We start from the raw sequence: 11,758 nt of genomic DNA, 5'->3' as shown, positions 1-11,758 counted from the left end.
TATTTACATTTTGCCCATTGGGGAAAAGACCAAACTGTAGATCATAAAATTAGAATCTATTTGTTGTTATTTTACCCTTTTTTGAAGATGTAAAAGGCTTTGTTTGCAGTTTCAGTTTTACTGGGTCAATCTTCTTATAACCTCCCATAGCCTTCCTGTTGTGTTATAATTCCCTAACAAGAAGATTGCCCATTGCCTAGCAACATTGGGGTTGTGTTCCAATGTCACTGGTGGATACGGGGGAACAAAAGTAATTGATTTTTACCTTTACAGAGAGATACCATAAAGCTTTGGCAGCACGGCAATTTCCCCTTACTAAGGGCTGCTGAGCAGAACCAAGTGTACGCTATAGCGGTTAGTATATGTAGTGAGTGTGACCAAATGCTTCCTGTTGTAGCTGATCAGCTTCTCACATTGCTGTGTGGGAATATGAGTCATTTTGCTTAAGCAGAGCAGCTCCAACTCAGAAATATATGAGAGTTTTGTAACCCAGGCTGATTATTTGAGGTCCTGCCACAACATTTACATAGAGTTTACATGAAGGTTACCCCCCCCCCCCCACCCTCATCTGTAGCCACCAATAGCTTCCATCTTGCCAAACGGCTGTGAATCATCCCATTTCCCCATGCTCTTCTGATATTGAAATCATGATCAGTGATATTAACCAAGACAAGAGACTCAAGCAGCTTCCCCAACGTTCTCTCACGTTCTTTGTGGTTGCTCGTTCATTTAATTAGTGCTATAATGCAGAATTACTGGAAAATATTTTCAGACCACAATTTCAAAAACCTTGGGAAAATGATCTGCTGTGCACACAATTGTGTATCCATTATCCATCTCTGGTACTTGGCGACCCTCGCAGCCACTGGTTCTGCTGTCCCTATAGGTGCATCCTTTGATATAATGCTAATGGGTTTCTTTTCCAAACCATGGTTGCTCAACAGTAGATCAATGTTATACTGCGTCCCTCTGTCTTGGCTAAGCTTACGCTGGAAGTATCTGGAGGAAATGTGTTGTAGCTGAACCATAAATAAAGGTTTTGTGACAGTATAAAGAATAAAAGAAACAGGTGCCAGTGGTTCTTAACCATGAACTGAAGGTTTATTAAAAAGTAAAAGTTTCTTCCTGGTTCAATAATTACAATAGAACCAGTGACACAATTTTAAACAGTAGAAAGTACTCATACACCGAGCTGGAGACAGGTAGGGCACAACAGTGCAGTGGTGACCCCTCCAGTGGAAGTTTCTCGGGTATAAAAAATAGCCCTTTCTAGGTGTGGTCTTAGGCAGGTGTCATCTTGGGAATAGTAACCCCTCTACCTCTCCTTGGTGGCAGGTAGGACTTTCTCTATTTTACACCCTTGTGTGTACTATCATAGGACAGTCTGTTGCCTCATTCATGGAGTTCCTGCTTCACAAAGGGGTGCTTCCGTTAAGGCTTGGGCTAGGATCCTGCGCTGAGGCCTAGTTCCACCTCAGGCCCTATGGCAGATCCACCTCCTGCTGGAATATGGGAACAGAGAAAGAACCACGAGCTCCCTTGCATTATATAACAGTGGACAGGAACTGGTCACAAGATCCCTGAACCAATTTGGGGACCCACAGGGGATAGGTGACCCGAGCAGTAGGGGAAATTAAACCTTCTTCTCCATTTTAACTTTAAACTACTGGTTGAAAGTATCACTGTGATGTATTATCACCCCCTGTTTATGGCAACTTGTAACATGACTTTTGACATAGAGAAAGAATTCTTTTTTAGTTATATTGTCCTTTTTAAGTGATCCCTGCACGGTCAGACTGGGCCAGCGGGCCCCGCTCACCTAGACCCAATCACCACTTGCCATTGCTCTCTCGCTTCCTTCCCTTCCCAGATCGTGGCAAAATATAAGTTACGTACATGGGGAGGGAGGGCAGGAGGGGGCTGAATTTTCTAGAATTTAGATTCCATCCTTAGTATTTTCTGTTCCACACAACTGAATGGAGCTACTCAGTGGATTCTCTTTTACTCAGAAATAGAAGCAAATGGAGTTGAATCGTCCCGGATGCAGGAACATGTGCTCTCAATTTATCCCTTTGTTACAGCTCCAGTTCAGCTGCGAAGTATTCCTGGAGTCAGAATGCAACATTATTACAGCCTGGGGAGCACAGAACTTTATCCGACCCATCTGCTGCGTGTCCTGTCTCTTCTTTTAAAGAAAAATTAACATTTGTAGGGCTGGAACCCCCGAGGGGAACAATGCAGCATTTTGGCTACTGCTTTTCTATGGTTATTCTATCCATTTTTTCCATTTACGTGGGGGTAATGTAATATAAGTTTGCACCGTGTTAAAGTAGAAGGAAAGTCATTTTGGCATTTTACTGTCAATAGATTTGCCACATTAGCGCCACCTAGAAGGCTATATTTATTCTGCAGAAAGCAAAGTAAAGAGCCCTAGAAGCTCCCTCTGATAGCAGCTGCCATTTTAGCTTGGTTTTGGTAGCTTCCTGCTGCAGTTATAGCCATTGGAAGCTCAGATCACACATTCCTAAGGGTGGGGGAAGTTCTTATGCATTCTTATGGGAGGAGAGAACTGAGCAGACTCAAGCCCCAAACCTGACGGAGCCCTAAAAGAGAGGAAGTCTGATACTGAAAAACATGTTTACAAAAAAGGAGACAAGAAATCTGATGTTTCTTTTGATAGAGGACTTTCTGTGAGTGCTTATGGCTGTATTTACATAAACATTTCTGATAAAGCTTACTTAGTTTTTACCTTTCTTTCTCCATTAAGTTACCCACAACAGCCTCATAGAGGTAGCATTCAAAATCAATCATGTGACTGGTACATATGGGTGACCTAGTGCAAACATTGCAACTTTTATTACATCAAATTAATGGTGTTTTAGTCATTGTCTGTTGGGTTGGTAATTCCACTTACACCCTGTGGCAGCCACTTGAGACAGGAGCTGGTTTTAGGGTAGGGAATAGAGTGGTGTAGTCTGTGGCTCCCAGACAATAAAGAGGGAAATATTGATAATACTAGTAAGGTCATAATGGCAAACAGTTCATCTTTATTTATATACATCAGGAGTGTCCAACCAGCTGCTCCTCAACAACATTACATTTGTATACAGTACCCCAAAAATGGAGGTATTGGGTGGGTTTTGTGAATAAAATGCATTTGCTGGTTTGGGTGCAAGTCTGGGGGGTCACAGGGCACAAAATATGCTCCCACACATACTGTACCTTCCCCTTCCTTTCAATGATGTCACTGTTATTTATAATGATGGAGCTTCTGGTTTTATAGTGGCCAACAGGTAGGGTCACTGGTATTACAAATTTACAGGCAATATCTGCTAGTAGATTTGCAGTAGAGCAGCAACCCTACCTATAATCCCACCCTTCCCTGACTCTTTCTGTCGTAGATCACCCCCTTTTATATAGAAGAAAGCTTCTGTCCGGCCCATTAGCCAAACCCACCCATTTCCCTGCCTAGCCTGCCCATTTCTCTGCCTCATCCACCCATTTCTCTGCCTCATCCACCCATTTCTCTGCCTCATCCACCCATTTCCCTGCCTAGCCTGCCCATTTCCCTGCCTAGCTTGCCCATTTCCCTGCCTAACCTGTCCATTTCCCTGCCTAGTCTGCCCATTTCTGTGCCTAGCCTGCCCATTTCCCTGCCTAGCCTGCCCATTTCCCTGCCTAGCTTGCCCATTTCCCTGCCTAGCCTGTCCATTTCCCTGCCTAGTCTGCCCATTTCCCTGCCTAGCTTGCCCATTTCCCTGCCTAGCCTGCCCATTTCCCTGCCTAGTCTGCCCATTTCCCTGCCTAGCCTGCCCATTTCCCTGCCTAGCTTGCCCATTTCCCTGCCTAGCCTGTCCATTTCCCTGCCTAGTCTGCCCATTTCTCTGCCTAGCCTGCCCATTTCCCTGCCTAGCTTGCCCATTTCCCTGCCTAGCCTGCCCATTTCCCTGCCTAGTCTGCTCATTTCTCTGCCTAGCCTGCCCATTTCCCTGCCTAGCTTGCCCATTTCCCTGCCTAGCCTGCCCATTTCCCTGCCTAGTCTGCTCATTTCTCTGCCTAGCCTGCCCATTTCCCTGCCTAGCCTGCCCATTTCCCTGCCTAGCCTGCCCATTTCCCTGCCTCATCCACCCATTTCCCTGCCTAGCCTGCCCATTTCCCTGCCTAGCTTGCCCATTTCCCTGCCTAGTCTGCCCATTTCCCTGCCTAGTCTGCCCATTTCTCTGCCTAGCCTGCCCATTTCCCTGCCTAGCCTGCCCATTTCCCTGCCTAGCCTGCCCATTTCCCTGCCTAGCTTGCCCATTTCCCTGCCTAGCCTGCCCATTTCCTGACCCCCAAGTGATGTTACTGACCACCCCTACCTAAAGGTTGGTATAAAAGTTAAAAAAAATTGGCAGCCCTGCCAGCGGGTAGAAAGTTGGGTTGCGGCTAAAGCTGTTGGATGGGGGTCAGTTAACAGGCGCAAAAATGTGGGTACAGTTATGAGTTTACACCATTAGACATGGACATCTTACTCATGTTTGATATTTGTAGGTTACAGCAATTTAAAATAGTCTCAGGCATTTCAAGAACACAGAGGCCCAAACAGCCCCATATAGGCCCAATACATAGTGACTTTCCATGGCATCTTACAGCAGCCCCTCTGGCATTTGCCTGAACCCACAGATTACATAGTTACACAGGGTTGAAAAAGTCCATCAAGTTCAACCCTTCCAAGTAAACCCAGCACACAGATTGCCAGTCTGACCCTGGCAGATAATAACAACGGATCTTCACTGGTCAGATTGGGGGTTCTCTGCAGGCCCGGATTTGTGGCAAGGCTTAAGGCGGCACAAACATAGGGGCGGTATGTAGAAATGCGTTCGCGCATCGGCGGCGGGGGGGATGGGGGGTGCTGAATGGGGGCGGCCCCAGTCGAAATCCAGCGCTGGTTCTCTGGCTGCCCCTACCACACTTTACATTCATAATCACTATTGACGTAGTTGCTATATTTACAACTACAAGTTCCTTTAAAATAAACTGGAATCACACACAACTTCCTTGTTTTGATTTAAGAGATATCAAAACATGTTCCTCCCCATTATTCCTGCTCTTTTCCCATGGGTCCTGCTTTCCGCTAGCTATAAGATTGGGGCAGGTACTCATGGCTCTCTTCCTGCTCCTCCTGTCTAAATATCAGGATAGAAACAAACGTGACTATACTCATTCTATCTTATTTTTAAGACCTTTTAATTTGTGTGTATTGAAATGCATGTTGAACTGATTAGGCCTATGACACATGGGCTGCATTGTACTGCACTGTATGTATAGCAAGGCAAGGAATGCCAGACTAAACACACAGTATGTGTAGGCACCTACTAATCCCAAGTGTTATTGTATGCAGGCTGGAGAGTCTGCTTTCTAGTTGTCAAGATTGCACTTGTTTACCATAAAAATGAATTGTGCTGGTTATTCCTGTGTTGACTGTTAACAATGATTTATAGCTGAATCTGTAATGCTATTGTGACATTGACACAAGCTTGTATTGTTCTTGTTGCATAACAAGTCTTTTCTCTAGAGATATGTGCCATTAATTATGTATTTAGCCTCTGTAACAGACAGGATTGTGATTGGACAATGCTTCTGCAGGCTAAAAAGGCTAGAATACCCGTATGGCAAAGGGGTGGTCTGTTTTCAAGTTAACTTTTAGTATGTTATAGAATGGCTAATTGTGAGCAACTTTTCAATTGGTCTTTTTTTAATAGTTTTTTAATTATTTGCCCTCTTCTTCTGCCTCTCTCCAGTTTCCAAATAGGGGGTCACTGACCCCGGCAGCCAAAAAACTATTGCTCTGTGAGGCTACAATTGTATTGTTATTGTTAATTTTTATAACATATTTTTCTATTCAAGCCCCCTCCTACTCATATTCCAGTCTCTCATTCAAACCACTCCCTGGCTGCTAAGGTAGCTTGGGTCCTAGCAACCAGACAGCTGCTGAAATTCCAAACTGGTGAGCTGCTGAACAAAAGTTGAAATAATTGAAAAACTACACACAATAAAAAATTACAATTGACACTCTTTACATCATACCAATAGTTAACTGATTCGATTCCAGGTTGGGCAATATCCGCTAGGAGTTTGTATGTTCTCCCTGTGTCTGTGTGGGTTTTCTCTGGGTACTTCAGTAGTTTTCTCCACCATTCCAAAAACATACAGGCAGTTTAATTGGAACCTGATTATACTGACTGTTTATAACCACATATAAAAAGAAATACCCAGTGGAAAATATATAAACAGCAACAAAATACAGGTGGGTTTATTGATGCTAGTGTGTTATACAAATGCAATAGTGAAAATGGCTACCGAGGAAGCAGACCCTTTGGCTGCAGGGGGGGCAGCATACAAAAGGGCCTGGTGGGGGTCTATTTCTTAAGTAGTGACCTGCAATTATGTGCAAAGGGGGTCTGGAAAAAATCTTCACGGGGAGGGCTGGGCCCTCAAGTTCCACCCTTGTATTCTTACCTTAGATTGCAAGCTCCACTTGGTCAGGGACTGATGCAAATGATGAGTCTCTCTAAAAATAGTATATACATGCAGAGGCACTATATAAAGGCTCTTGAACAAATCAAAGGATCTGGGTGGACCCACATCAATAAAATTCTACATTACATATTAAGCCTCTGCCTGCCACATAAGCACCATGAGATTCAAATTAGAGCCCTTGATGCACAAATGTGATGCAGTAACACCCACCCCACTCTCTTATAAACACATGGTGACCTCCCCTCATCCTGAAGAAGCCCAACCCCAGAGACTGGGAAGAGGCTGATAAAACTGCGGTCTGCCCAAACAGAAGCAAAGGATTTTTGCAGAAGAACAGAGTGCTCTATTTATAACATGTACTGGAATATAATAATTAGACTAGCCAATTGATCCCAACCTACATATTGACATTTTTTTTTCTGGGAACCCATCTGGGAACTCGTCCAGTTTAAATCTGGATTGCACATTTTAGAGCAAAGATAGGGGCGGTGGCCAGAAAATGTTTTGAGCAAACTGAGTTAAATCAAAAGACTATAAAGGAATATTTGAACCCGGCAAGGGGTCACTGGTCATCACAAAATTAAGTCCTAACAAGCCCAGACTGGGATTCAAAATAGGCCCTGGAATTTTAAGTACAGGGGCCAAAACAGCCCCCCACCAACCTACTAAGTATTGACTGTCTATGGCCAGGGTTGGACTGGGCTGACAGGACAACAATAAAAAACTTGGTGGGAAAAAACCTGGTGGGTCACTTGTGGGCAGGTGTGCATGCATGTGGGGAGGGGTTCCGATTAGCCTTGATCCCTTCAGAGAAGATCACAACTGGGTTGGGGGGGCCCTAAGGTGGCAGCCCGGTGGGCCCTGCTCACCCCAGTCAGACACTACTCACAGTAACTCCTTTGCGCATTTGCCAGAATTGCCAGTCCAACTCTGAGATGGGATCTATTATCCAGAATACTAAGGACCAGGGGTTTTGCAAATAAGGTTTTTTTCTGTAATTTGGATCTCCATACATAAAAAAATGTAAGCATTAAATAAAACTAATAGGATTGATTTGCCCCCAAGCAGCTTAGATACCATCAACTACAAGCTACTGTTTTATTATTACAGAAAGATTCTGGAGACCTATTATGAGCTGATGAGCACCTATATACCACAATCCTCATGGTTGTGGCAAAGTTCTGTGCGGGGATTCATTGTGCTACATCTTGTTTAATGATTGTATTACATGCATTTATTTATAAAGCTCCAGCATATTATGTGGATTGCAGGACCAGGCAAATGAAGTTGCAGTACAGTAAGAAAGAATCCGAGTGTTGAAACAGAAGAAGAGTGGGCACTGGTCTCAATGGCTTACAATCCGATGAAGATGGTCAGGAATATAAGAGATGAAATTCACAAAGTGTATCTGACTGTGCAAGGATAGATTGACTTGTTGGGTGAGATTGTGATACAAGGTCTTTGTGGACAGCTAAATGGTGGTGATCTAAACATTTGGCCCCTGGGCCGGAGGCAAGGTAAGGGCAATGCCTCCTCTGGTAACTTTATGAGCCATATTTTTGCCTAAGTTTCCAGTGTCTCAGGGTGATTGGCCACAAGCTTCCTTTTCACCTCCAATATTGCCTGTGTATCCACCTGTACCATATGTGTCAATTAATCCCAACTTTCTGGGACAGTTCAAGTAAGTGGACTCCAAAAGAGATACTGTCCAACATGGAGTGTGTGTGGTTTGGGTACATTAGATCAGGTTTGGCATAAAACTGCAAATTTACATTTAGAAATGTTGGCATGAATGTTGAACAGAGATAGGGTTGCTTCTGGCCGGCATTTGTCCAGCCTAGCCGGTAAACCACAAGCTAGGGCTGGCACCAGTATAACAAACTTACTGGCAATGTACTTGCCAGTAAATTAAAATAACCTATATATCCCTCCCTTCTATGACCCTCTGCACTGCTGATCACCCTTTATAAATATGGGCTCTCTTCTGCTCCACCTATAAACGCACCCGGTCTGCCCATTTCCCCACCCATTTACCAGCCCCATCCACCTTTTCCCCACCCATTTCCCTGCCCCTTATATCATAGCCCCATCCCCAAATGAAGCCACATCCCGCTCCCCGACCTGAAGGCCAGTATTAGTCACAGAAAAAGGTGGCAACCCTATGTAAAGGTATAGTGGCCATTGTAGGGAATTTGTAGTAGGCACTGTTGATTTATGTGTTGGGATATAGGATTAGAAGCTTGAAATAAATCCTAGGCAGGCAGGGCTGCTCCTGCCATAAGGTAAGGTGAGAACCTTGCATCGGGCAGCAGAAAGAGACCAGTTACCAGGGGCAGCAAAATGCCACCTCTTGTAACTTTAAGAGCAAATTCTCATTTTTTTAATAGCGCAATAGGGCTCCCTGCATTAGTTGCAGCCAGGGCCGCAATCAGAAATCATGGTGGCCCCTCACAACAAAATTTTCTGGGCCCCCCACATCAGTATAAGGGACACACAGACATAAAAAGTATTAGGGCCCCCCTACCACAGTGCCCCCTAATGCTTTGCTGGCCAGGGCCCCCCTAACGCTATGCTGGCCATGGGCCCCCATACACAGTGGTCACATAGACAGTACCCCCCATAGAAAGTGCCCCCAATTGCCTCATAGACAGTATCCCCAACTGCCCCACAGTGCCCCCAACTGGCCCATAGACAGTGCCCCCCATAAACAGTGCCCCCAATTGCCCCATAGACAGTGCCTCCCAAAGTTGTTGTCGTCTTCTTTTTCGGCTCCTTCTTTTTGTGCGGCTCCTTGTGCAGTGGTGGCGACAGGCCCTTTTATAAGGTTGCGCCCCGTGCATACTGACATCACACGTACGCAAGGGCTGCTACCAATCAGAGGACAGGGCCCGGCCGTAACAGAATAAAGGGGGCCCGAGCCAGTCAGAAAACTGTAGCATGGCCAGGCCCCCTTTAAAAGCAAAAGATTTGCCAGGCCCGGTACAACTGTCCCCCCCTGATGACGGCCCTGGCTGCAGCCCCCCCAACCGTGACCTGCTCCAACACCAAAGAGGTAATGCAGTGGGTTAGGGGGTGTCGGGAGCCCCACAAATGGCACTGCTAAAAGGTACAATGTGGGAGACAATAGGTGCAGGTCTGGAACTAGGGGCAGGCAGAAGAGACGTGTGTCTTGGGCACTTCCCACTGGGATTAGCAGTCAGTAGTGAGTTATAGAGATCAAGACTGGGAGCTGGGAATGCAGACTGTGAGGCGGGAGTGAGCAGATAGAAGGCTTGTGGCAGGGCTCCAGGCCAAGTGTTATTGCCTGTACATTAGTACTACTTGCCTGTACATTAGTACTACTTGCCTGTACATTAGTACTGCTTGCCTGTACATTAGTACTGCTTGCCTGTACATTAGTGCTACTTGCCTGTACATTAGTGCTACTTGCCTGTACATTAGTGCTACTTGCCTGTACATTAGTGCTACTTGCCTGTACATTAGTGCTGCTTGCCTGTACATTAGTACTGCTTGCCTTTACATTAGTACTACTTGCCTGTACATTAGTGCTACTTGCCTGTACATTAGTGCTACTTGCCTGTACATTAGTGCTACTTGCCTGTACATTAGTGCTACTTGCCTGTACATTAGTGCTACTTGCCTGTACATTAGTGCTGCTTGCCTGTACATTAGTACTGCTTGCCTGTACATTAGTACTGCTTGCCTGTACATTAGTACTGCTTGCCTGTACATTAGTACTACTTGCCTGTACATTAGTACTACTTGGCAAGACCCTGAATGAGCCAAGCAGAGATAGAGGGACAGGTAATAAAACTAAAGGCACCAGAGTAACAAAGGCAGGAATGTGGTCACAGACCTAACACTGTGGTCATTTCGAAATTGTATTGTCATTTTTTCCTGGTTGAACGGGTCAATGTACCTCAGGAGTCTTTCCCCAACTCTGGGCAGTAACCCATAGCAACCAATCAGTGAATAGCTATTTTCAGCCAGTTTCAGGTAAAACCAAAGCAAATATGTGAAAGGTTGTCATGGCGTTCTGCCAGGAGCAAATTTGCCCAGTACTGATAAACGCGCCCCGACATGTACAGTGAGATTAACACTCCGCCACCGCTCGGTGACGCAGCAAACACACCGCTAATTCTACAGAATTCCACAGAGAAGGTGAGCGCTGCCTCCTCCGCCTGCTATTGGCTACATGAACTTAGCACTTTCCCGTGTAAGCATTCCCGCTCCGCCAGGTATGGGGGCGGGACTTACGACAAGGGGCGGCACTTCACTGACGTCTCTAGGATTTTGTAGTGTGATTGGCTAGCGGACTGAGAGTGGCAGCCATTTTTCAACTGTGTCAGGCCGAGGCTTGGAAGGCGCAGCTGAGAGAGAGAGAGGGAGCGGCAGTGTGTGGGGACGTAACGTGCGGGGTGTGTGGTGTGTAAAGAACTTTGGTCGTGTAAACTGACAAAGGGAAAGCGGAGGCACCGGAGGGAGAGACTGCATGGGTACAGCTATGAGACAGCTCTGTGCAGGTAAGTGTGTCGGGCTGCATTGCCCACATCCCCGGGGGTGTGACAGATGGATGTGTGTATGTGTCTGGACTGGGAGTTGGAGCTGCACTTCATCTTCCCAAAAAGTCTTCTGAACTGATGGGCATCATTGCAACTGCCGGCATTGTGACTGGGTTTGTATTCCTGGCACACTGACTGACAGCAGAAGCCATCTAGCCCCCCACTAGGGAAAGAGACTGACAGCAGAAGCCATCTAGCCCCCCACTAGGGAAAGAGACTGACAGCAGAAGCCATCCAGCCCCCCACTAGGGAAAGAGACTGACAGCAGAAGCCATCCAGCCCCCCACTAGGGAAAGAGACTGACAGCAGAAGCCATCCAGCCCCCCACTAGGGAAAGAGACTGACAGCAGAAGCCATCCAGCCCCCCACTAGGGAAAGAGACTGACAGCAGAAGCCATCCATCCCCCACTAGGGAAAGAGACTGACAGCAGAAGCCATCCAGCCCCCCACTAGGGAAAGAGACTGACAGCAGAAGCCATCCAGCCCCCCACTAGGGAAAGAGACTGACAGCAGAAGCCATCCAGCCCCCCACTAGGGAAAGAGACTGACAGCAAAAGCCATCCAGCCCCCCACTAGGGAAAGAGACTGACAGCAGAAGCCATCCAGCCCCCCACTAGGGAAAGAGACTGACAGCAGAAGCCATCCAGCCCCCCACTAGGGAAAGAGACTGACAGCAG

At 46.3% G+C, this 11,758-nt stretch overlaps 1 protein-coding gene across 2 annotated transcripts in view; it reads left to right on the top strand.

Annotated features, from left to right (window-relative positions):
• Positions 1 to 10,847: 10,847 nt before the first annotated feature.
• The window catches only part of plekha1 (pleckstrin homology domain containing A1), a 44,848-nt gene continuing 43,937 nt past the window's right edge, over positions 10,848 to 11,758 (top strand). The window contains exon 1 of one of the 2 annotated variants that reach the window (XM_012966637.3): positions 10,848 to 11,042. The gene's annotated coding sequence lies outside the window, so the exon portion shown is untranslated. 2 annotated transcript variants of the gene reach the window in all.

The sequence above is a fragment of the Xenopus tropicalis genome, chromosome 7 (genome assembly GCF_000004195.4).
Source record: "Xenopus tropicalis strain Nigerian chromosome 7, UCB_Xtro_10.0, whole genome shotgun sequence".
Classification (NCBI taxonomy): Eukaryota; Metazoa; Chordata; class Amphibia; order Anura; family Pipidae; genus Xenopus; species Xenopus tropicalis.
The sequence above is the reverse complement of the archived record's forward strand: the minus strand, read 5'-3'. Positions and strand labels throughout refer to the sequence as shown.